General features: G+C 44.4%; 1 long non-coding RNA gene across 1 annotated transcript; it reads right to left on the bottom strand.

Moving 5' to 3' along the window:
• Positions 1-204: 204 nt before the first annotated feature.
• On the bottom strand, positions 205-24,654 carry LOC145350613 (uncharacterized). Its single transcript, XR_013888234.1, has 3 exons — positions 24,528-24,654; positions 23,952-24,050; positions 205-308 (listed from the first exon to the last, which is right to left on the bottom strand). It is a non-coding gene; the product is annotated as an uncharacterized LOC145350613 (long non-coding RNA).
• Between the last annotated feature and the right edge of the window lie 2,852 nt (positions 24,655-27,506).

The following is a 27,506-nucleotide window of genomic DNA, read 5'->3' as shown; positions in this document are numbered from 1 at the left end:
CCTGTTGTTCTCTTGATTCTTTCATACATCTCTCTACCATCTCCAAGTTCAGCAGCAGATTGCATGCAGTTGTAGAGTTTCAACCAATATTGTTTGGTGTGGTGCTGAGCAGTCTGCTGAGACTCGATTCTGGCAGCTCTGAGAGCATCTAGATTCGTTTGCTGGAGACTTTCTTGTTCTTCATGAAGATTCTTCTCTTGGCTCCATTTCAGTTGAAGAAGCTTCAACCCAGTCAGGATTACTCTGATCTCTTTTCTCATATCCTGAGAGCGCAGAGTTATAGATGGTGCTTTGCATATCTGGGTGTCCTAGTGCATAAATCATAGAAGGTTAGTCTCTAGGTACAGCAAATAATTAGGAAAGCTAATAGAATGTTATCATTTATTGCAAAAGGAATTGAATACAAAAGCAGGAAGGTTATATATTTCAGTTGTACAAGGCACAGGTGAGACCACTTTTGGAGAACTGTGCATAATATTGGTCACCTTATTTAAAGAAGGATGCATATGCATTGCAAGCAGTTCAGAATAGATTTACCAGATTAATACCTGGAATGGATGGGTTGGCTTATGAGGAAAGATTAAATAGGATGGGCTTATATCCACTAGAGTTTAGAAGGTGTGGAGTTGCTGGTGTTGGATTGTAAATAGGAACAATAAGTAGGCTCACAACACCAAGTTAAAAAACAACAGGTTTATTTGGTGGCACGAGCTTTTGGAGCTCCACTATTTCCTCAGGTGAGTGCCATAGGGTCTAGGCACTCACCTGAGGAAGGAGCAGTGCTCCAAAAGCTTGTCCTACCAAATAAACCTGATGGACTTTAACCTGGTGTTGTGAGACTACTTAGGGTTAGAAGAATAAGAGGCGAGTGACTTGACTGAAATATATAAGACCCTTAGGGGTCTTGACAAGCTGCACGTGGAGAAGATGTTTCCTCTTGTGGGAAAATCTAGAACTAGGGGTCACTGTTTAAAAATTAAGGGGTTGTCCATTTAAAACAGAGGTGAGACTTTTTTTCCTCTCAGACGATTGTGAGTCTCAGGAACTCTCTTCTTGGAAAGATGGCGGAAGCAGAAGCTTTGAGTATGTTTAATGCAGAGGTGGATAGATTATTGGTAAGCAAGAAGGGTGATAGGTTACTGAGGGTAAGAGCAATGCAAATTTGAAGTTACTATCAGATCAGCCTCTACCCCTGCTGCAGAAGACAGGGTTGCACCAAAACATGGGGCACAATTTTATGGCCTTGCTCATCCTGAAACCCCACCTGAGGTTAATGAACCTTCCCACAGTCTGTGCCCCTCTCCTGCTCTGATTTCCATAGCGAGTGGGAAGGTAAAATTCTGGCCATAGTGGTAGAGTTAGGAAAATTAAGAAATTATGAATGCAGAATGCTTGCAAGGGTTTTTAATCATTGCACATACTTTACAGCTTTATAAATGTATTCTGCCACTATCCGTCAAAGTCTCAGGTGCTGAATAGCTTTTCAAAGTTCCATATTCATTCAAGAGGCACAGATGACCTCCCTCCCCCCATCAGCTTCTTAAGTGTGAGCCTCATGTTCCTCAGTTCCATGTTTTATCACTGAATCTCAGCTTAGTCAGTTTTTTAAAACTCATTTGTGGGATATGGGAATCACTGGTTGGCCAGCATTTATTGCCCATCCTGAGTTGGCCTTGATAAGGTGGTGGTGAGCTGTATCTTGAATTGCTGTAGTCCATGTTCTGTGGGTTGACCCACAATGCAGTTGGAGAGGGTACTCCAGGATTTTAACCCAACTGTGAAGGAATGGTGATATATTTCCAAGTCAGGACAGTGAGTGGCTTGTAGGGTAACTTGCAGGTTGTGGTGTTCCCATGTATCTGTTGCCCTTGCCCTTCTAGATGGAAGTCCTACTGGGTTTGGAAGGTGCTGTCTAAGGATCTTTGGCAAATTGCTGTAGTGCATCTTGTAGATAGTACACACTGCTGTTACTGAGCATCGGTGGTGGAGGGAGTGGATGTTTGTAGATGTGTGCCAATCAAGCGGATTGCTTTGCCCTGGATGGGGTTAAATTTGTTGAGTATTATTGGAATTGCATCCATCCAGGCAAGTGAGGAGTATTCCATCACAGTCCTGACTTGTGCCTTGCAGGTGGTCGATAGGCTTTGGGAGTCAGGAGGTGAGTTACTCATCACAGTTTTCCTAATGTCTGACCTGCTCTTGTAGCCGCTGTGTTTATGTGGTGAGTCCAGTTGAGTTTCTGATCAATGGTAACCCCAAGGATGTTGACAGTGCAAGATTGAGTGATGGTTACACCATTGAATGTCAAGGGGCGGTGGTTGGCATGTCTCTTATGAGTGATGGTTATTACCTGGCATTTGTGTGGTGCAAATGTTACTTACCACTTGTCACCCAAGCCTAAATATGTCCAGATCCTGCTACAGTTGAACATGGACTGCTTCAGTACCTGAGAGGTCACGGAAGGTGCTGAACATTGTGCAATCATTGGCAAACATCCCCACTTTTGACCCTATGACAAAGGGAAGGTCATTGATGAAGCAGCTGAAGATTGTTGGACCTAGGGTACTATGATTATCGGTAAAATGCATTCTGGTTTATTAATATCATTTAGGGAAGGAAATCTGTTGTCTTTACCTGATCTGGCCTGCATGTGACTCCAGACCTACAGCATTGTGGTTGACTCTTAAATGCCCTCTGAAATGGCCGAGCAAGTCAGTCAGTCATATCGCAATAGTTAAAAAGTCTAGAAGGAACAAAACCACACAGGCTACCCAGCATCAACTTAGACACCAGAAGCAACAACAATAAACAAAGCCTTGTTAACATGGCAAATTCTTCTAACATTTTTGTTTAATGGATGTAGGTGTTGTTGGCTAGGCCAGCATTTATTTCCCACTTCTAATTGCTTTCTTGAACCACTGCAGGCCATCTTCTGTGCTGTTAGGGAGGTAGGTCCAGGATTTTGATCTGGAAGGGAATGGTGATATATTTTCAAGTCAGGATGGTGAGTGGTTTGGGGGATACATCCAGTGATGGTGTCCCCATGAGTCAGCTGCCCTGTCCAACCTAGATGCTCCATAGTCCTGGACTTTGAAGGTGTTGTCTAAGGAGGTTTTGGTGAGCTCTTTCAGTGCACCTTGTAGATATTAAACACTGCTTCTACTCTGCAGCAATGGTGGAGAGAGTGAATCTTTGTGGATGAGCTGACAATCAAACAAGCTGTTTTGTCCTGGATGGTGTCAGCTTCTTGAGTGTTGTTGGAGCTGCGCTCATTGAGGTAAGGGAAGAGTATTCCATCACACTCCTGACTTGTGCCTTGTACATGGTGGAAAGGCTCGGGATCCATAGCCTGTGGCCTGCTCTTGTAGCCACAGTATTTATATGGCTAGTCAAGTTTGGTTTCTGGTCAATGGTAATGTTGATAGTAGGGAATTCTGTTTTGGTAATGCCACTGAATGTCAAAGAGCAATGGTTAGATACTCTCTTATTGGAGATAGTCATTATATGGCACTTGTGTGACATGAATGTTACTTACTGCTTGCTCGCCCAAGCTTGGATATTGCCCAGGTAATCAGTGTACACTGTAGAAGAACAGCTGATGAAGAACTAAGATCATAGCTATTCCCAACTGGAAACACAGTTCTCCTGAAAGGAAGCTTCTGCTTTATATCATAGAATATCAGAGAATCCTTACAATGCAGAAGGAGACCATTCAGCTCATCAGGTTTGCATCGCCTCTCCAACAGACCATCTTACCCAGGCCCACTCCCTACCCTATCCCAGTAACCCCATACATTTACCTTGCATGACCTTTTCCATGCACCTTGGTTTTCAGGAATTCTGTATGTGCTGCATGAAACCTCCGAACGCCGCCCCCTATCCCCACCCCCGCACCCCCGCCCAAGCTCCAATGTCTTTAAACAACTGACCAGGCCCTGCGCACCATGCTGTGTATGGCCAGAGAGATCTTTCTACTCCCATAACTGGGGTCAAGCCAAGTGCACCAATCAACAGGGGGCGATGACTCAGTGGTATTATTGCTAGATTATTAATCCAGAAACTCAGCTACTATTCTGGGGACCTGGGTTCGAATCCTGCCACGGCAGATTGGGAAATTTGAATTCAATTTAAAAAAAAACTAGAATTAAGAATCTACTGATGACCATGAAGCCATTGCCAATTGTCAGGAAAAAAAACCATCTGGTTCATCAATTGTCCCCTTTAGAGAAGGAAATCTGCCACCCTTACCTGGTCTGGCCTACATGTGACTCCAGAGCCACAAGTATGTGGATGTCTGTCAACTGCCCTCCAAGGGCAGCTGGAGATGGGGAATAAATGCTGGCCAGCCATCGATACCCATGTTCCATGAATGAATAAAACAAAATCAGCATGTCTGCACAGCCCTGGCTAGGACAGTGTTTTGAATCTGTCCCAGCAATGTGAACTCAGTCACAGGGCTGACACTACTTCTCTCTGTAACTTTAACATCCTGCTAACCGCCACAACCAGTCATTCCTCTGACTCCCCCCACACTTCTCTCTTGTGCTCCTGTCACCACAGCCCGGTCATGCCTCTGCCTCTTTCCCTTGGTGCTGAACCTGAGAAGCAGCGAGTTATGGCAGCACCAATGTTAAAGGTAGGTGAGAGTTGTGTCCACAAACCTCAAAGTTGCTGGTGAATTGGAGTTTGCCAGTTGCATGGCACTCATAGATCAGGCTGTTCTAATCATCTGCTGGCAGGGGGAAGAACCTGACTCTGGTGAGTTGGGTTTTTAGTTAGTATTTTTGATGTGGAAATACATACAGATGTGATTCTCTCCACATCGATCAGCGGGAATACAACCTGCCACTAACTCGTCATTTAGGTCAGGAGAACCGATTTCCAATCGATTTTCACGCCAGCAGGAAACTGACTTTTGCCAAATTTTACAGCCCAGCTCGCCACGAAGCCTGCGGCTGTCAGGAGCGGAAGATTCCACCCATTGTCCAAAATCTTGTGTCTGTATTCGGGGCTAGGAATCTCCGGTGCTGCTGAGAGTGAATGGAGTTTTGGCTGAAATGCCAAATTCTCCGTTCTCACTCGCAGGGGGTTCTGCCACGAACGAGAATGGAGAATTCCCCTCATTATGGATTATAAAAATAATTCTGATTCTTTGAAGGTAAGGATCTAATTTTGAAGCTGTTGTGTCGTCTTTGAACAGATTTCAGCGGGCAGTCTCCTGAAAGAGAGTCAAATGGAAGGATTTTGCCCAGGCTCAAGTTCCAGAGGTTCTTGGAGCAAAAGTCAAGACCATTGTGAACTTAAAAAAGGATCTGACTGATGGTGCTGGCTGTTAATTGTTAAGAGACGATTTTAAAGCCACTTCTTATGATAATTTTCTCAATTCAAAAGATGCTCCTTGGGATGTCCCAAAGATTTTGTTTACTTTGTCCCAATATGTGAGAAAAAAAGCAAGTAGAGAAACAATTTGAATATAATTGGATATTCAGCAAATGCTTTAATTGCAAACAGGCTTAAATAGCTCAAGGGCGAGCTGTCGAATGTTCTTTTCTGTTCAAATTTATTCTGTTGTATACTGGAACTGTGCAAATAATATTGCTTTCTATCTTAAGCGGTATGTCATATTATTTAAAATAAAATCCTTGTACTGAATGCAAAACTGCAGGTGTGTGGGGGCTGGATCTCTGTGGACAGAGAATAATAAATCAGCAGGCAGTTTTATGCCGCACCACATTGATATCCATGGAAAAGAATATCAAGGGACGGTTAAATCAAATGTCCATTCACTATAGTGTGGTCTGCTCCACTGACAGGCTAATTTCACCCTCCCACTATCTCTTCAAAAGATGGGCGTTGGTGTGGAGGTGGGGTGGCGGTGGTAGTGGGTGTTATGAGGTGTTGTGACAGTGGGCAAAAATAGTTTAGATAATTTCATAGAATCACAGTGATTACCACTGCTGCATCACAGTGCCAGGGCTGACCCAGCTTGAGTCACTGTCTCTGTAGAGTTTGTGCATCCTCCTCGTGTCTGCGTGGGTTTCCTCCGGGTGCTCCAGTTTCCTCCTACGTTCCAAAGATGTGCGGGTAAAGTTCATTGGCCATGCTAAATTGCCATTTAGTGTTGGGGGGATTAGCAAGGTAAATACATGGGGTGACAGGGATAGGGACTGGGTGGGATTAGGGTCGGTGCAGACTCGATGGGCCAAATGGCCTCCTTCTGCACCGTAGGGGTTCTATAACTCTGTGAACCCCTGGTCAACTGCATGTTGCCTGTTTACCTTTGTTCCTGACCTTTGAACGTTTGGTGAATAAATGGTGCCGTTCTCTATGTCTATCAAACTTCTGACCTTTAACTGCTTCATTCAGAGTCTGGTAGCAGATTATAGTTTATTTTATCAGCTTGGGAAAGTAATTGGTTTTGGGCTGCAGTCATTTCTTACTTTCACTAGCTAAACATCTCACTTCCTTCTGGCCACTAATTACTTTTAATTATCTTGTTGATTAATTAGCTCTGTGTAAGGCCAGGCAAATTTTCAATGTCATTTTTTAGCATTGTAAAAGCCTCCTGCTAATGTCATTTTCCTATGTGCAAATAACTAGACTTTTTCTGCTAGAACCCTTTAGTTACAAATTTTGGCTAAGGCGTGGAGACTTAATACATATGACTTTATTGTTTCATCTGGATCTTCGTCTCAATTGTCAAATATGTGGTGTTCATTCAAGTCTCCAACATAAAATTGCTGCGGTTAGCTCTTGATAGCATCAAAATCAGTGTTTTTTTCATCTATTTCAAACTGTAGGCCATCGGGTATTTTTAAAACATCTCTCCTCATAATTCATTGAATCTCTACAGTGCAGAAAGAAGCCATTCAGCCCATTGAGTCTGCACTGACCACATTCCCCACATGCCCTATCCCCGTAACCCTACATATTTACCCTAGCTAGTCCCCTGATGCTAAGGGACAATATAGCCTAGCCAAACCATCTAACCCACACTTCTTTGGACTGTGGGAGGAAACCAGAGCATATCCACACAGACACGGAGAGAATGTGCAAACTCCACACAGATAGCAGCCTGAGCTGGGAATCAAACCCAGGTGCCTGGCGCTGTGAGGCAGCAGTGCTAACCATTGAGCCACCATGCCACTCCCTACTTAGCCTAGCAGTTCTGGCGTATCTGCCTGCTTAATGAGACATGATAGTCTAGTAATTTCACACATTATTTTAAAGTTTTTTCGGTAATGGCTGCTATGTCATTCTTCAGGAACAACACATTTTGAATAACAGATTCACAGAACTGCACAATGTCTACTTTGCCATTGCTTAATAAGTTAATTCTGATTCACAATGGGTTTTGACTGATGCAGTCACACAGAGCAGGATATAGTCAAGTACTTGATCAATTTAGATTGTTTGGCTGAAAACAGATATTTCCTTTCTCTTGGATTCAAATATACTTTTTCTTATACATGTTTTTAAAACATTCTAATACATTTGGAATAATGTTTCTAATCCCTGCGATAATTTGAGATTAACTTATTAGGCATTTGGAGATTCTTGCACTTAATGAAATGCAGCCATAATTAATTGAATTTTTTGAAGACGCAACCACTTGGATAGATAAATGAAATGCTTTAAATGTAGTGCCCACAGAATCTTAGAAGGCACTCAGTAAGATAGAACATAGAACATAGAACATAGAACACTACAGCACAAACAGGCCCTTTGGCACCGATCAAACCCTACCTACCAGGCCTATCTATAACCCTCAATCCCATTAAATCCCATGTACTCATCCAGAAGTCTCTTAAAAGACCTCAACATGTTTGCCTCCACCACATCCGATGGCAGCCAATTCCATTCACTCACCGCCCTCTGAGTGAAGCTTGGCAAAAAAAATTGTATGAATGGTATAAGAAAAAAATGCAGCTGAATACAAAGTCGGCTAATAGAGAATAAACAAACAAAGGTTTGGATTTTTCTGATGACATTTTTAAAATGGTGAAGCCTATTGATCACTCACACAGTCCTGTCCACAGCAGAGAAACTGGCACAAATTACACAGTATCTGTACCATCGAAATTGGGACTTCAGTTGGAAGGTGCACATCAGGGACCCGGGGAAATCCTTAAGCACTAACGTGTTCTGAAATTTACAATAACTTCAGGAACCAGCTGTAAAGAAACAGAGCTTTATTGCACAAAATAAAGCAAAACCACAAGCCTGTGGTCACCACAAGCCTGTGGTCACCACAAACAGATCCCAACCAGGGCAATGCTTTCAAGGACCCACTCAAGGACTTGGTTTATTATAGAGCTCAATATACGAGTTCCACTTGGTTAGTGGGTGGCACGGTGGCACAGTGGTTAGTACTGCTGCCTCACAACGCCAGGGACCTGGGTTCAATTCCCAGCTCGGGTCACTGTCTGTGTGGAGACTGCACATTCTTCCCGTGTCTGCGTGGGTTTCCTCCAGGGTTTCCTCCCACCATCTGAAAGACATGCTGGTTAGGTGTATTGGCCATGCTAAATTTTCTCTCAGCGTACCTGAACAGGCGCTAGAGTGTGGCGACTAGCGGATTTTCACTGTGACTTCATTGAGGTGTTAATGTAAGCCTACTTGTGACACTAATAAATGAATTTAGTTAATCACCACTCCCCAGGAAGCTCATATTCTACAAGAGTTACAGGGAGGTCAATCAGTGATTCCCCATGCAAATCCTGGGGGGGGGGGGGGGTGGAGTGGGGGGTGGGGATGTTATCACAAAATTATTTGGAAAATTTAAACTCCCCAGCTGATTTCCATTGCCAGGACCCTTGGTGAATGTCCCCAACACTAAGCTCAATGTCAGAGACCTGGAGCGGATAGAGGCAAATAATCAAGAAATATTATGCTGGATTATAGCTGGCCTGTCTCAGTGATTTGCCAGACAAATTGAACTGAACACTCTGTATCCCAGAGCCCAGAGCATTTACATATTTCAGGTAAGCATTAAACATGTTTATGTCACAGCTAGAATGTCTGCCTCATGTATGGGGTTAGAAACTCACTGTGATATTTGGAAGCAGCCTAAATTTGCTGTTTTGTCTCAGCCATTTAGATCACAGAATCAGATAAAATCCCTACAGTGCAGAAGGAGGCCATTTGGGCCACTGAGTCTACACCCATCACAATCCTGCCTAGGCCCTATGCCTGTAACCCCACTTATTTACCCTGCTAATCACCCTGACACTAAGGGGCAATTTAGCATGGCCAATCCACCTAACCTGCACATCTTTGGACTGTGGGAGGAAGCTGGAGCACCTGGAGGAAACCCACACAGACATGGGGAGAGTGTGCAAACTCCACACAGTCAGTGACCCGCGGCCAGAATTGAACCCAGATCCCTGGCGCAGTGAGGCAGCAGGATTACACTGTACAACTGTGCCGCCTCTTTCAATGATCTGCATGTGGCTATAAATCAGACATTTTCAATTGAGTTTTAATGGCTTTGTAGAGGCCATTACATCAAATGGCCACAATGGGACAACTGAAGTGATTAATAAATGCAGTGACAGCTTGTGAATGAAAATAAAATGCAAGTTAAATCAATTAATTAGTTCATATACCTCTACATAACAGAATGATCTGGAATTGTGCTGTTACCCTTGCAAACATTTAGCTATAAATTGTTCGGGCTTCTTCATTTTGCGCAAAAATAATTGAGCCATTGACGAAAGAGATCACAAAAAAAGTAAAGCTGTCAATTGCGGTGGTTTTAAAATTAAATCTACAGGCCACAGAGGTTCAAACAAACAGCTTGATTTAGAAGATGTTAGCACGACAGGCCGCTGCTATGTAACAGGCCACCTCATATCATCTCTGATGACATCATGTGATCAGACTCTTAAAGTGTCCCTGTTTCGCAGCAAGGATGTGAATACATAACATTTCCCTCCCCCTTTAAATCAAAGGCACCTGACACAAATAGTAATATAAAATGAACAAACAGTGATCACAATGATTAATGGACTTTCAGAAGCAGCCATTCTGCATGTGGTTGTTGGCGAAGCTCAGTTGACTGGTGTTTGGTGCTTGAGGCAACTTCTGGTGTCTTTGGCTTGGGTTGTACATGGTCTATGGTTGTCTCAAATGGAGTCAATGCAGTGTTCTGAGGTTTATTCAGTATCTGCTTCACAACTGCTTTCCCTATTTGGTTCGGTTAGTGGTAGGTTCTAAGGAAGGACCAGGTCATCTTTTGGCACAGCCTGATTTGGACACCCTGTCAAATCTTGTTATATATTTAAGTAGTTGCATGATTGCTTTCAGATGATCACATGATGTGATGGTAATGTAATTAGGTGTTTCAAAGGCATTGTTAGTTTGAATCTATCAAGGTGATGTTCCCCAAAGAGTTCTAATTGCTGAATTCATGGCAAAACTGATGTAAATCACAATTGTTTTTCAGTGGGAGTTTGGACTGGTACCCCCTATGCTCTATACAATTCAGAGATTACAATCATGAATATTATTAAAAGCTTTGGGGGTTGGGGACAAGACATATTCATTCTGGTATCTGACACTTCTGGGCCTCTGTGCATGCGCAGTGCCCCCAAATTGTCAGACTGCAGTTTGCTGGCCAGCTTGATCGCTGCCAACCCGGGACCTCTGCAGTGCTGTCCCCCAGTAGCCCCCCTAACCCCCCACAGCCTGATTGCTCTCCCATGACCATTACTGGGTCTGCCCCAATCCCTTTCTCATCCCGGAATGCCCAATCTCCAGCCCCCTCAACCCTCAGCAGTGACAATCCTCCCAGCCCCCATCCTCCTCAGGAGGCAGACCCCATCCCTGGAGACAGATTCCCACCTGGCAGACCATCCAATCCCCAAACTGCTCCGATCGCTGGCCTCCCTCGAGCACCGACCAATCTTGTCTGCAGAGTGGCAGCGGGTCCCCTCACCCTCACCGACCGCCCCCTAGGCCCTGCCCCTTGGCACTGCACCCCATAGGCCCCACCCCTTGGCACTGCCCATGCCTGGTGGACAGTACCAAGGTGCCCGCTGCGCATGGGCTCTTTGCCCCTTGGGCAGTGCCAGGAGGCATATGCTGTCACTGCTGGGGTGCCCATGTCCAGGGATACCACTCCTTGCTGCCTGAACCCCTGGGGGTGAGGGGGGGGGGCGATTGCCTCCCTTCACTCCAGCAGGGTCTCCTGCCAGTTCCCCGAAAGTGGGGGGCTTCTCTAAACCCCGCCAGAGTGAATTTGTAATCACATTTAAATGACATTAATATAAGATTTAAGGTACTTATCTGCTGGTGCCATCAGTTTCCTGTATGGTTCTGACTGCGCTGGATTTCCATCGCTGAGCGATGCGTGTGTGTCGGGAACACATACACGAATCCCGCAAATCGGCACGTGCGTGAATCTCCGGGCCCAAGCCGCCAAAAAATAAGTGGGGCGGAATTGGAGAATCGCCGCCTACATTTGCAAACCGCATTTTTCCTTTCAGTTTAAAACCCACAACCCCGAACATAGTTATGACATTACAAAAAGAAAATTGGCATTGGGCCAGGATTTTGTTTCGTTGAGGACATGCAGAAAAGATCCTCGGTTAAGTGAAAGGAAAAACATCGTGGTCACTCGCACTTTGAACGTTAGAAATCAGGGAGAAGAAGCAACATCAGCCTTAAGGATTAAAGTGCTGAGCAGGACGACCAAGTCAGGAAAAAAGCTTGCTGTGTGGTTTTAATAGAGGGGGTTTTTCTGATCAGAGAAGGGCGAGATTCCAGACAGTATATTACATATTTAAAAAGGAATGCTTTGCTATACAGCTGGGGCCATTTGAAAAGAAATATAATAAGTCAGCAGTCTCCAGAGGGAAAAGGATCTATGTATCCTTTTAATAAAGAAAATGAATCGTGGAGTTCCTACGCAGAGTGTTTTTAATAATTCATACAAGCAAATCAAATTGAAAATGAGTTGCTTGTACCAGCTTTTCTGCGCACAACAGGAAGTCAAGCCTTCAATTTGCTCCAGAGCCAAAAACCAAAACTCAAGATGACTTGACAAAGATCCTTGAAGAGCATTACTTTCCAGAGCCACTAATCATCATGGAATGGTTCAGGTTCCACCAAAGGAATCAAGTGGAAGCCAAAAGCATTGCTCAGTTTGTGGCAACCTTAAAAAGTCTGGCACAGCATTGTGAGTTTCGTTGCGATTGTCTGGATTGCGGTCTCCCAGCATGAGACTTTCCAAAGAAGATTGCTTTGATTTTAAAGGCAGCAGTATAAATCACAGTGTCAATGGAACTGACCACGAAAGGGTCTTCACAGTTTGGTGCAGGAGTGAAGATGCAAAAGCTGGGAACTGCCCATAAGTAGTCAAAACAGCAGCAAGCATGTCACAGATGTACCAAAATGGACCATTTAGTGAGTGAATGCTGGAGTAAGAAAAGTAAATGCAAGAAGTGTGGCAAAAACTTGTTAGACTAGACCAGCTTCCCCTAAGAAGAATATTCAGAAGAAGAATCTGGGTACCTCGAAGAAGAAGAATTTAATACAAAGAATTGACAATGTAGAAGAAAAGAATTACAACATGGAAGAAGAGAATGTCCAGAAATATGGTAAAGAGCTCCAGCTGAACACTTTATACTTAAATGGTGAATCACATAGATCCTGGGTGATTTTGAAGTTAAGTGGACAACCTATTTGGATGAGATTGATTATGGTGCTGTTGAATCTTTAATTCCTAAGACTACATTCTAACAAAAGCTGAAACATATTCCTTTACAACCAGTTGATGTGATTCTAAGGTCACACCTAGAGGAGATCATGCTGTTGAAAGCTTACATCGTGGTCAATGTAGGGTTGAGTGGACAAAGAGAAGGGTTGCCTCTCCATGTGGTCCGTGATAATTTTCCAGCTCTATTTGGGGGATCACAGCTGCAGAAAATAAAGCTTACTTGGAGTGCTGTCAACAGATGGGCCAATGTCAAAACTGACCAACAGCACCACTTATATAAATATAAGAGTGTATTCAAAGAGACAGGTGGCTCAATGAAGGAATTTCAAATGAAACTCAAGATGAAGCCTAATAATCAACCAAAATGTCTCAAAGCAAGAGCAGTGCCATATGTAATTCATCCCAAGATTGAAGAAGAATTAATGTGACTTATTAAGACTGGTGTGTTAGAACCAGTTACAAGAATGACTAGGCAACCCCCATCGTACCTGTCATGTGATATCACGAAATGGCCAAAGGCACTGGATATAGCAAAAGGTATGGACCTTGACAACATCCCAGCAATAGTAGCACTTGTGTCTGAGAACTCGCCTGCATCTAACCGAGATGTTCCACTACAGCTACAACACTGGCATCTACATAACACTACGGAAAATTATCCAAGTATACCCTTTCCACAGAAAGCAAGACAAATCCAATCCAATCTGATTACTCTTAATCCTGAGGAAGTGATGAAAGTTCTCATTGAGAGTACTGATATCAAACAGCCCGTAACAAAGCATTAACCTGTCGCCGATGCCCAGCCTGGACTCTGCCAGGGCTTTTCAGCTGCAGTCCTCATTTCAGCCTTAGCCCAGAAAAAGGCAAAAGAGCTGAATTTACGAGGTGAGTTGAGAATGAGTATCCTTGACACCAAAGCATGTGTGGCTTCTAGTCCGTGGGCATCAAGGGGAAATCTGTCTATGCTTTCACATTCTTCCTGAAGTGTGATGCCCAGAATTAAATGCACCACACTCCAGTTGAGTATTTTTATTTATTTACTTATATTTTACTCATTTTAAAATTATGGGCATGACTGGTAAAAAATTACTGCCCATAATTATTTGCCATTGAGAAGGTAGTGGTTGGCCATTGTCTTGAACCCCTGTCATCCATGTAATGATGGTATGCCTGCATCGCTATTCATTAAGGAGCTCCAGGATTTGAACATAGCAACAGTGAGGAAACAGTGATGTACATACAAGTCAGGATGGTGTATGGCTTGGATGGAAACATGGGTTCAATGATATCCCCATGCACTTTGTTCTTCTGATTAGTAGAAGCATGAGTTGAGGTGGTGCTACCAAAGAAGCAATGGTAACTTGCTGCAATGCATCCTGTGGATAGTATGAATTATTCTTGCAGAACCCAGATTGGACATTCATGAGCAGTAGTGAGGCGTAAACCATACTGACTAGGCTGGCTAAGGAAAATAGCATGACAGCACCACCACTGGTGAGAATGTGCAATTGCAGTATTACAAATTTGAGTCAATAAGTTGTTTTCAGTGTAACCATTTATAATTTAAATAGGAATTTATAATGGCAACAGTCAACACAGAAGGGTAATGAAAACGTGACAATAGAATGTAACAGATTCTGTAATTACATAGAACTTTATGACACCTTTTAAATTTATTTATTGGTGTCACAAGTAGGCTTACATCAACACTGCAATGAAGTTAATGTGAAAATCCTCTGGTCGCCACATTCCTGTTTGGGTACACTGAAGGAGAATTTATCATGGCCAAAGCACCTAACCAGCACACCTTTTTGACTGTGGGAGGAAACCAGAGACTGGGAGGAAACCCACACAGATACGGGGAGAATGTGCAAACTCAACGCACACACCGACCCAAGCTGAGACTTGAACCCAGGTCCCTGGCACTGTAAGACACCAGTGCTAACCACTGTGCCACCATGCCACCCAAAATATACACAACATTTTGAGGTCACAGTTCGTTGCATAAATAACACACTTTGACTCTCTCCAATGGTTCATGCCTAATGCAGAGTGTGGCATCTAGCTGCATGAAACGGTAAGCTCTCAGCTTTGGTGTCTTTGTTGATGATATTGATGGTGACAGTGAAGGTTGTTCAATGAACTTCAGACACTCTTGTCAAAGGAGTGAAGTAGCAGGGTGCCTGTTTGGGTGTCTGAATATCTGATAAGGAATGAATTAGATGTGGTTTATAAAGACCCTTGGTTTAACACCTTGTGGACTGCCACAATTCAGGTTCATCAGCTAAGGGCCTGAGGTCTGGCAAGACCATGAGGTACGCCAGCGTTCTAAAAGAATTAGCTGAGGAAATTGTGGAGGCATTGTTGGTAATCTTTCAGGAATCAATGGAAGCAGGGAGGATACCAGAGGACTGGAAAGTAGCTAATGTAACAGCACTGTTTTAAGAAGGGAGGGAGGCAGCAGACGGAAAATTATAGGCTGATTAGCCTGATTTCAGTCATTGGCAAGATTTTAGAGTCTATTATTAAAGATACGATCGCAGAGTACTTGGAAGTACGTGATAAAGTAGGACTGAGTCAGCATGGCTTTGTCAAGGGGAGGTCATGTCTGACAAATCAGTTACAGTTCTTGCAGAAGGCAACAAGGAAGTTAGATAAAGGAGAACCAGTAGACGTAATTTATTTAGATTTCCGGCAGGCCTTTGACAAAGTATCACATAGGAGACTTAAATAAGTTACGTGTCTATGGTGTTAAGGTTAAGATCCTGGCATGGATAGAGGATTGGCTGACTGACAGAAGGCAGAGAGTGGGGATAAAGGGGTCTTTTTCAAGATGGCAGCTGGTAACTAGCAGTGTGTCTCAGGGGTCAGTGCTGGAACCACAACTTTTCTCAATATACATTAACGATTTGGAGGAAGGAAGGAACTGAAGGCACTATTGCTAAGTATGCAGATGATACAAAGATATGTAGAGGAGCAAGTAGTATTGAAGAAGTAGGGGGATTGTAGAAGGGCTTGGACAGGTTAGCAGAGTGGACGTAGAAGTGGCAGATGGAATACAATGTGGAAAAGTGTGAGGCTATGCACTTTGGAAGGAGGAATGGAGACATAGGCTATTTTCTAAATAGGAAAATGCTTAGGAAATCAGAAACACAAAAGGACTTGGGAGTCATTGTTCAAGATTCTCTTAAGGTTAACGTGCAGGTTCAGTCGGCAGTTAGGAAGGCAAATGCAATGTCAGCATTCATGTCGATAAGCTAGAATACAAGGGCAGGGATGTACTTCTGAGGCTGGATAAGGCTCTGGTCAGACCCCACTTGGAATATTGTGAGCAGCTTTGGATGTGCTGGCCTTGGAAAGGGTCCAGAGGAAGATCACAAGAATAATCCCTAGAATGAAGAGCCTGTCTTATCAGTAATGGCTGAGGACTCTGGGTCTGAATTCATTGAAGTTTGGAAGGATACTGTGAGGCCTGGATTGAGTGGACATGTAGAGGATGTTTCCACCAATAGGAAAAACTGGAACCAGGGGGCACAATCTCAGGCTAAAGGGACGATCTTTTGAAACAGAGGTAAGGAGAAATTTCTTCAGCCAGAGAGTGGTGAATCTGTGGAACTCTTTGCCGCAGAAGGCTGTGGAGGCCAGGTCATTGAGTGTCTTTAAGCCAGAGATAGATATGTTATTGATTAATAAGGGGATCAGGGGGTGTGGGGAAAAGGCAGGCAAATGGGGATGAGAAAAATATCAGCCATGATTGAATGGTGGAGCAAACTTGATGGGCTGAGTGGCCTAATTCTGCTCCGATGTCTTATGGTCTCTTGGTCGTATGTAGGAAGCCAGTGGGCCCCACTAAAAACCTTGTTCAGGGGAAGGAATGGAGAGCAACTGAGATGTTCTTGTCAGCCTTTAGTTTTTCAATCTGGTAGACATTTAACTGCCTGGAGGCGGGCACACAGTGGCAGGCTGGGATGCCAGTATCCCATCCCAGGCAGGCCCACAGGCTGTCTCTGCCTGCAGCCCTGCAGAGGATTTCCTATCCGCTTCCCAGTTGTGCTCTGTCTGTAAATATTTTTAAATTGTTTGTTTTAAAAAGTGGCTTCATGTTGGGGCACCCTCTCAACTGCACACCACCCTGTAGAACAAAGAACAAATACCTCCAGGTAGTTTGGAGGTATTTCATTGGCCATTAAGCTTCGAAAGTCTGCCTGTCGCCTTGGTGCCTGTTTCCATGCCAACTAAAGGGACATCCTAAGAGAATCCATGGAAGACAATGAAATTATTTACCCCTTGGACATACTTAAACAATAAGGAGTTGACCATGAGCAGACCACATTTCCAAACAATACCTGATTATCAATCCTTGCTTAAACCTGTTACATCGCTAACTGAAAGTCATCAGCGTGAAACACTAACTTGGTTCCTCGATCCATAAATGCTGCCTGACTTTCTGAGTATCTCCAGCATTCTTTGTTTCTATTTCAGATTTCCAGCAATATTTCACTTTAGGGTTAGATATTAATCCAATTGCTATCATTTTAAAATGGTTGGCAATGCAAAAATAATGTAAGTTTTAAAGTTATTTTTTATTGACCAATTTCTTGGGGCTCTTAGTGTTAGAGTTAGGGTTTTTCAAAGAATCATAGAATCCCTATTGTGCAGAAGGAGGCCATTCACCCCATTCAGTCCAGACTGGCTATCCGAAAGAGCAACTTATCTAGGTCCAACCACCCATCCTATCCCTGTAACCTACACGTTTTGGGACAACACATCAAGCTTTTAACTTGCTCTGTCCACATTTTTAGCTGTAGCTCAACAATGGTTTGTTTCACTGATTTGAGTTGACTTATTATTGTCATGTGTATTAGGATACAGTGAAATGCATTGTTTGTTGCATGCTCTACAGACAAAACAGACTGTTCATAGAGTATACAGGGGAGAAGGAAAGGAGAGAGTGCAAAATATCGTGTTACTGTCACAGCTAGGGTGTAAAGAAAGATCAGCTTAACATAAGATAGGTCGATTCAAAAGTCTGATGGCAGCAGGGAAGAAGCTGATCTTGACTCGGTTTTACGTGACCTCAGACTTTTGTATCTTTTTCCTGACAGAAGAAGGTGGAAGAAAGTATGTCCAGAGTGCGTGGGATCCTTGATTATGCTGGCTACTTTTCCAAGGCAGCAGGAAGTGTAGATGGAGTCAATGGATGGGAGGCTGGTTTGTGTGATGGATTGGGCTACGTTCACAATCCTTTGTAGTTTCTTGCGGTCTTGGTCGGACCAGGCGCCATACCAAGCTGTGATACAACCGGAAAGGATACTTTCTATGGTACACCTGTAAAAAGTGGTGAGAGTATTAGTGGACATGTCGAATTTTCTTAGCCTCCTGAGAAATTAGAGGCATTGGTGGGCTTTCTTAACTATAGCGTCGGCAGGGAGGGACCAGGACAGGTTGCTGGTGATCTGGACACCTAAAAACTTGAAGCTGTCTGTATGTGTCAGTTGTTTAAACTATACGTGTGAGACATCTGTGACGTGTCATTTTCCACCTTTAAATTTGGATTTTAATGGATCTGACATCAGTCGTGCCAGGAAACGCACATTTATTCTGTAAATCCAGAAATGTACTTTTCAGTATTAGTTGCCCAGTCGGCTTTGGACACTTTCCAGAAATCAGTAATTGAGTTATTCAGCTCCACATAAACTGGTCCAGTTAGAAAGGTCAGAGATCTAATCTGATATGCCAGTTATCTAGCCTTAGGGTGAGAAAGAATGCTCACTTTAGCTTCCTAATACATCTAATTTGCAATGTAGCCTTCCTGGATTGTAACATTCATTTCTTACATCACATCAGGGTCTGGAGGACATTGTATATGCTCTTCATATATTTGTGACACTAATGTTGCCTGCAGCTAAAATAAAAGAGTATCACATATCGTAAACCATATTATTAATCGTTAGCCTGACAGCATGACTAGCCCTCAGTAATTGTGTAATTTCAAATACGCTCATATTCTTTTCTTGGCCTCCACATCTGCTCACATTATCCCTTTTTAAACCGCAATCGCAGCCCAGGCTAGGTTATTTTCATTTTCTTAGTCTGTTTGCTGACGTAATCCAACTGCATCACTGTTGTTATAACAACAGTTGTAAATTGGAGCAGCTGGAGAGAAATGGCCATGAATAGGGGCTGGAGTTAACTTGTCGACTCCAGACCCTAACTTGTCAAACAACGAAAGGTATAGGTAGAGGTATAGATAGGGTGGATTCTCAGAGGCTATTTCCCAGGGCTAAAATGGTCACTACGAGAGGATGCAGGTTTACGGTGCTGGGAAGCAAGTACAGAGGAGATGTCAGGAGTAAGTTTTCCACTCAGAGGGTGGTGAGTGAGTGGAATCGGCTGCCATTGGTGGTGGTGGAGGCGAACTCGTTGGGGTCTATTAAGAGACTTCTGGATGAGTACATGGGATTTAATGGGATTGAGAGTTATAGATGGGCCTGGTATGTATGGATATGATCGGCGCAACTTGTGGGCCGAAGGGCCAGTTTTTGCTGTAGTGTTCTATGTTCTATGTTCTATGAAACACCTTTGACTACATTGGATATTTTCACTGCATTTTTCTCCAAGGAATATTAGTGAGTTTAAACCTTTGGGACGATTTACTGGGGGGGTCGCTGGCTGCATGTGGCATTTGAAATGGCCCCTGAAATCGGATGTGAGGGTCTAAATGGGATTCTTACCAGGTTTCAAGCCCCTTGTGAATCTCCCGGCCCGCCCCACCACCCTAATCAAGTTCTCCATCCAAGCAAGTGAGAAGCTGACAAATACTGAAAGTGGCACAGTGGTTAGCATTGCTGCCTCACAACGCCAGGGACCTGGTTCAATTCCCAGCTTGGGTCACTGTCTGTTTGGAATTTACACATTCTCCCCATGTCTGCATGAGTTTCCTCCGGGTGCTCCAGTTTCCTCCCACAGTCCAAAGATGTGCAGGTTAAATGGATTGGCCAAGTTTAATTGCCTCTTGGCATCCAAAAATGTGCAGGTTAGGTGGATTAGCCATGCTAAATTGCTCTTTACTGTCAGGGGGACTAGTTGGGTAAAGGCATGAGGTTATGGGGATATGGCCTAGGTGGGATTGTGCTCGGTGCAGATGCAATGGGCCAAATGGCCTACTTCTACACTGTAAGATTCTATGATTACCAAGTTTGAGGCCCAATGTTCTGACCTTGAGGTATGGTCCTGGCCCTCTTCCCCTCCCAGCGGGAAGTCCAGCTGGCACTAATTAGTGCAGGTCCTGACGGGCATGGACCATCCCATCTTGGACTTCCAGGGGGCAAGATGGGCATGTGCTGTGCCCATGTGCCCCTCTTTCCTTGGTATTGACATTGGCTCACATTATGCTTTTTTAGACTGTAGTCACAAGCTAGGTTATTCTCATTTTCCTTGTTTTCGTCTGTTTGCTGATGTAATCCAATTGCATCACTGGACTAGGAGGTGATGGAGGAGCCCCACTTTCCCTTGGATGTGGAAGAGATCGAGGAGGGTGGTGTGTGCAGACCTGGAGAAGGCAGAAGAAGGATCTTGATCGATGGCCAGGGTCCAAATGGGGAGCCAGGGCTATGGACGCTCTCATGTGTCCACAACTAGTTTGTGAAGACCTTTCCCACCAAGGGATCTGGCATCCTCTCACTAATGTGGTACCTGTGGGAGGTCATCAGGGGGGTGGCCACATTCATGGACAGAGCACTAAAACTGTAAGAGAATGATGGTGACTTGCAGTGAGGACAGAGTGGTGCTCCTCTCATCTGTCTGACTCCTGCCAGTGAACAGGGAGATCTGGGAACACTGTGAGCCCCTCCAAGGTCAGGGGTCTCAGTGTGTTTCTCCTCTTACTGAGGTGGACAGACTCCCAACATGTTTTCAGCTGACGGCATCCTCAACACTAGAGAATGCTAGCAGACATGAGAGGACTGAGCGCTGATGTGGGGGATGAATCTTACATGCATAGAAACATAGAAACTAGAAGCAAGAGTAGCCATTTGGCCCTTCAGACTTGCTCCACCATTCATCTTGATCATGGCTGATCATCAAATTCAATATCCTGACCACCCCCCTTTCCCCCCATATCCCTAATCCTTTTAGCCCCAAGAGTTATATCTAATTTCTTCATGAAATTAGACATTTTGGCCACAACAAATTCTATGGTAGTGAATTCCACACATTCACCACCCTCTGGAAGGAGAAATTTCTCCTCACCTCAGTTCTAAAAGGTTTACCCCTTATCCTCAAACTATAACCCCTGGTTATGGACACCCCCACCATTGGGAACTTTCTTTCTGAATCTATTGTGTCTAACCCTGTTAATCCCCTCATATTCTTCTAAACTCCAGTGAATATAATTCTAATTGACTTTGTCTCTCCTCATATGACAGACCTGCCATCCCGGGGATCAGACTGGTAAACCTTCGCTGCACTCCCTCTATATATCCTTTCTCAGATAAGAGCACCAAAACTACACATAATATTCCAGGTGTGGATGGACCAATGCCTTCTATAGGCGCAGCAAAACATTCCTATCCCTATACTCAAGTCCTTTCACTATGAAGACCAACATACTATTTGCCTTCTTTACTGCTTGTCGTACCTGTGCGTTTACTTTCAGTGATTGATCCACGAGGACACCAAGGTCTCACTGAGTACCCACCTCTTTCTCAATACACATCCATTCAAGTGATAATCTGTCTTCCTATTATTGCTACCAATGTGGTAACCTCACATTTATCCACATTATACTGCATCTGCCATGCAGATGCCCACACATTCAGCCCGTCCAAATCATGCTGAAACATCTCCACATCCTCCTCACCCTCCCACCCAACTTTGTATCATTTGCAAATTTGGAGATAATACATTTAGTTCCCTCTTCCAAATCATTAATATATCATTTGAACAATTGGTGTCCCAGCACAGATCCCTGCAGAACCCCACTAGACACTGACTGTCAATCAGAAAAAGACCCATTTATGCCAACTCTTTGCTTCTTATTTGCTAACTGTTTGCTTTCTATCCATCTCAATACATCACCTGCAATCCCAAGAGCTTTAACTTTATATAGTAGTCTGTTACGTGAGTCCTTGTCGAAAACATTCTGAAAGTCTAAATAATAAAGTCTGATGGTCTGCTCCACACACTGTGTCCCATTGAGAAACAAGCTTGAATGGGCTTTGTCCTCATGAACCGGAAGCAACCGTCTTGGTCTTATCCTGACATCCGTCAGCCTGACCAACTGATATGACACTGGGCTTACCTTTAGCGGAGGATGATCCATTGAATAAATTTGTGTGCCTCTGCAAAGGTCTCGCTCTGAGAGGTGAGGTGAACTCTGTTATTTAAAGGGCTAGGCACTCAACATGCAGGGAAATTCATTCTGAAAACCTTCTGCTGCTACACAGTGTCTGGAAGCACCAGGACTGTCTTTTGGAGCATTATGTGTTCCTGTACTGGGTTGGCTGAATCATTCAGGGAGGCAGAGACTGCAACTCTAATGGTGGATGTGGTTGAACTGCCACTGTGTGTAGTGTGTAGAATGATGGAGCAGAGGTACAGAGGCACAATGGCCTCTGCCAGGTTACAACTGGACCTTCCATGTTACTTGACTGAGACAGGAGACTGTCTGGCAGGCTAGCCGGTACGCCCAGCTTCACTGTGCATCTTCTTCAGAATTCTTCTACATACTTCCTCTGCAGCAGGACTCACCTCTGACCTCATCCACTGTTGAGCCAGCAAATAAGCCATCCTTCATCCCTGGCCTTGTTGCATCCCATTCTTCAATGGTCCGTTGGTCTAAGGTTATGATTCTCGCGTTGGGTGTTACAATTAAAGTTTGTGAAAGATCCGGGTTCAGATCCCAGACGAGCCGTTTATTCTTGGGACAGCGCTGTGGCACAGTGGTTAGCACTGCTATCTCACAGCTCCAGGGGCCCAGGTTCAATTCCAACCTTGGGTCATTATCTGTGCAGAGTTTGCACATTCTCTCTGTTACTGCATAGATTTCCGTCAGGTGCTCCGGTTTCCTCCCAGTCTAAACATGTGCAGGTTAGGTGGATTGGCCATGCTAAATTGCCTCTTAGTGTTCCAAGATGTGTAGATTAGATAAATTAGACGTGGTAAATGTGTGGGGTTATGAGGATAGTTGGGGGAGAGGGCCTGAGTAAGATACTCTGTCAGAGAGTCGGTGTAGAATCTATGGGCTGAATGACCTCTTCTGCACTGTTGGGATTCTATTCTATGATTCACCCCTCTGACTCACCATACAGTGATCCCCACTTTATACCAGCCTCTAATAGATACACAGCACCAGCGACAGAGCCTCTTGGTCAGTGGTGCGGTATTCCTCTCACCTTCCTTGGGTTTCTGTATTTGGTCAGGAGATAGGCCTTAGATGTAGGAAAGTGAAAAATCAGAAAGAGCAGGCTAGAGTGAGAATGGAATGGGAAGCAAGAGGTTCATGGTCCCACTATCAGCAGCTTGTTTACTGGACCACATCTCAGGATGAAAGTGAGCTGGGAGTTGAGAAAGGACGTAAAGGTGGAACAATGGCATCAACAGTTATGGGGAGAAAGCAGGATTAGACTATTGAGTTGGATGATCAGCCATGATCGTGATGAATGGCGGAGCAGGTTCGAAGGGCCAAATGGCTTCCTCCTGCTTTGTCTATCTCACCATCCTGCGTATTTTCAAGGACACCGGATGATGCAGGCTCTGTCCCTCGATACTGGGAATGATCTACTCCATAGGGCTAAGGAGGTGCAGTGGTCCTTAACCCCCACGAGTTCTGCTCTGCTTTCTTCTATTGCCTGCCACCTTTCCTTGCAAAGGAAAGAGCAGAATTCCAGTGATTTTGTAATGCGCTTATCATAGCTGAATAGCTGACTGCATGTGCAGGCAGTGAGAGATGGTAGCATTAGTTAATCAGTATGTATGAGGTAGAGTATTTGAACATTTGCAGCAGTGATGGCCTCATGGTATTATCACTAGACTATTAATCCAGAAACTCAGTTAATGTTCTGGGAACCTGGGTCTGAATCCTGCCATGGCAAATGGTTGAACTTGAATTCAATAAAAAACAATATCTGGAATTAAGAATCTATTGATGACCGTGAAACCATTGCTGATTATCGGAAAAACTGATCTGGTTCACGAATGTCCTTTAGGGAAGGAAATCTGCCGCCCTTACCTGGTCTGGCCTACTCGTGACTCCAGAGCCACAGCTACGCGGTTGACTCTCAACTGCCCTTGGGAACTAGGGATGGGCAACAAATGCGATACCCACATCCTATGAATGAATAAAAAAAGAGTCCTGAGTGCTGGCGCGTGGGTGGTGATATCATCTGAGGATGTGTTCACGGATTTGATCATCTGCATGAGACCATTAGACTTTCTGTGGCACTGCGGCCAGGAGTTTTGGGGTCAGGCAGTAGGAAATGACCTCTCTGACCACTTGATCCCGCTACCTTCTGAGGAATGGACTTGACGGTCTCCAGGCCCTGCTGCAGAAGCATGGCATCTCTCCTTGCATTCACCTCTAACCGTAATACGCACAGTTCCACATTCTCACACTGCAATCTTCTCTCTGCCCTGGTCTTCCCGTATTTTAAACTGCAGCGGTACTTTGCAGTGCAGCTTCCTATTAAGAAGAGCAGTCTGCTTTTAGACCATGTGTCTGGCTGCATCACCTGTTGTAAGTACAACACTGCTCAGCCCCCTGCAGAGGGTAGAGGCAGCCTGCAGGGAGACAGATACACATTCCTACCTGTGTTCATGCGAAGGAGGTAGGAAATCTGCATGCTTCTTACTTCCAACAGGACTGGCAAGGACAGGTCACAAATCATGAACCGGGATCCCAAAAAAACAGAGTAAGTCCAATATTTATCCTGACATTTTCCCACTAATCTGAAAGAGTCATAGATACTGGATACTAAAGGAGACATTATACAATGTGCATTCGAACATACATCGGAATGTAGGCCAAGCCATGGGAGGACTGTCTGGACCTTTACATGACGTCTCTGAGCAAAGACTTTAACCAGATTACAGCAGCATTAGTCGCTGTTCTGTAATACTCGGAGTAATCCCAAATTCTGGCACCAAAACAGAATTTTGAAGTTGAAAGCAAATTTGGAAATGAGTCTTTTCCTTGCTTCAGTGCACACTGTGGGTGTCTGTTTTTGTCGACTGATGATGTGGCTGGGGTTTGAGAAGTGAAACTCTGCAAATGTTTCCAGACAACTATTGTCATTAACCCAAAGCAAAATACTGCAGATGCTGGAATCTGAAACAAAAATGCTGGAAAATCTCAGCAGGTCTTACAGCATCCATGGGGATAGAATAGAGTCAATGTTTTGGGCCTGGATGACCCTTTGTCTCTACCCTTTGACCCTACATTCAGATCCTTCGTGTGATGATGTGCCATCCACACTTGAAACGCTGGTTCAAGTGATGATACATCTTCACAAACTCTGAATAAACTTTTACAATTTACTGACGAGGTATCAGTGAATTCTTGAACCAAACGCTATCCACTCTGTCTGTGCCTTTCTCATAATTTTGCAGACCTCTATCAGGCCTCCCCTCAGCCTCTGCCTTTCCTGTGAAAACAATCCTAGTTTATTCAACCACTTCTCATCGGAACATCCTCAAGACCAGGCAACATCCTGGTGAACCTATTTTGCCCTCTCTCCAAAGCTTCCACGTCCTTCTGGAGTGTAGTGACCAGTTTGTCTTGGTTTCATGCAGCCTCGTCAGAGTTCAACTTCTATTTTAACGCTAGGGGTGTGGTGAACAAAGTGGATGAGCTTAGAGCATGGATTGCTGCTTGGAAATGTGATGTGGTGGCCATTACGGAGACTTGGATGTCTCAGGGACAGGACTGGATACTTCAAGTGCCAGGTTTCAGATGTTTCAGGAGGGTCAGGAAGGGAGGCAAAAGAGGTGGGGGAGTGACACTGTTGATCAGGGATAACGTCATGGCTGTAGAGAAGCTGGACGCCGTGGCGGGATTGTCTACGGAGTCTCTGTGGGTGGAAGTTCAGAACAGGAACGGGTCAATGACATTACTGGGTGTTTTCTATAGGCTGCCCAATAGTAACAGGGTTGTTGAGGAGGAGATAAGGGAACAGATCCTGGAGAAATGCAATAATAACAGAGTTGTCGTGATGGGAGATTTTAATTTCCCAAATATTGATTGGAATATACCTAGGGTAAGGGGTTTGGATGGGGAGGAGTTTGATAGGTGTGTTCAGGAGGGTTTCCTGACACAATATGTGGATAAGTCTACAAGAGGACAGGCTATACTCGATCTGGTATTGGGTGTCGGATCTCTCGGTGGGAAAGCATTTTGGGGATAGTGACCATAACTCTATCTCCTTTACGTTAGCATTAGAGAGAGATAGGATCAGGCGAGCTAGGAAAGTGTTTATCTGGAGTAAGGGGAAATATGAAGCCATCAGGCAGGAAATTAGAGACATAAATTGGAAGGAGATATTCTCGGGGAAAAGTACTGAAGTAAGGTGGCAGATTTTCAAGGAATGTTTGTCTGGAGCTCTGCACAACAACATTCTGATGAGACAAGGAGGTTATGGTAGGTTACAGAAACCGTGATGCACGAAAGTTGTAACGAATCTAGTCAAAAAGAAAAGAAAAGCATACAAAAGGTTCAGGGAGCTAGGTAACGTTAGCGACCTAGAGGAGTATATGGCTTGTGGGAAGGAACTTAAGAAGGAAATTAGGAGAGCCAGAAGGAGTCATGAGAAGGCCTTGGCAGGTAAGATTAAGGAAAACCCTAAGGAGTTCTACAAATATGTGAAGAATAAAAGGATGAAATGTGAAGGAGTAGGACCTATAAAATGTGACGGTGGAAAAGTTTGTATAGAACCAGAAGAAATAGCAGAGGTGCTCAATGAATACTTTACTTTGGTATTCATGGTGGAAAAAGACCTGGGTGGTTGTAGTGCAGGCTTGAGGCGGACTGGAAAGATTGAGTGTGTGGACATTAAGAAAGAGGATGTGTTGAAGCTTTTGAATGGCATCAAGATACATAAGTCGCGGGGACCAGATGGGATGTACCCCAGTTCACTGTGGGAGGCGAGGGAAGAGATTGCAGAGCCTCTGGCGATGATCTTTGCGTCATCGTTGGAGACGGGAGAAGTTCCAGAGGATTGGAGGATTGCGGATGTGGTTCCTATATTCAAGAAAGGGAATAGAGGTAGCCTGGGAAATTATCGACCGGTGAGTCTAACCTCAGTGGTTTGTAGGTTGATGGAAAAGATACTGAGAGACAGGATTTGTGAACATTTAGGGAAGTATAGTATGATCAAAAGTAGTCAGCATGGCCTTGTTAAAGGCAGATCGTGTCTTACGAGCCTGGTTGACTTTTTTGAAAATGTGACTAAACACATTGACGAAGGAAGAGTGGTGGATGTGGTTTACATGGACTTCAGCAAGGTGTTCGAAAAGGTCCCCCATGCAAGGGTTATTGAGAAAGTGAGGGGGCATGGGATCCAAGGGGATGTTGCTTTGTGGGTCCAGAAATGGCTTGCCCGCAGAAGGCAGAGAGTGGTTGTAGATGGGTCTTTTTCTGCATGGAGGTCGGTCACCAGTGGAGTGCCCCAGGGATCTGTTCTGGGACCCTTGCTGTTTGTGATTTTTATAAATGACCTGGATGAGGAAGTGGAGGGATGGGTTGGTAAGTTTGCCGATGACATGAAGGTCGGAGGTGTTGTGGATATTTGGA

This window comes from Carcharhinus amblyrhynchos, chromosome 12 (genome assembly GCF_965287045.1).
Source record: "Carcharhinus amblyrhynchos chromosome 12, sCarAmb.v2.hapA, whole genome shotgun sequence".
Taxonomy (NCBI): domain Eukaryota; kingdom Metazoa; phylum Chordata; class Chondrichthyes; order Carcharhiniformes; family Carcharhinidae; genus Carcharhinus; species Carcharhinus amblyrhynchos.
This window is presented reverse-complemented; position numbering and strand designations above follow the sequence as displayed.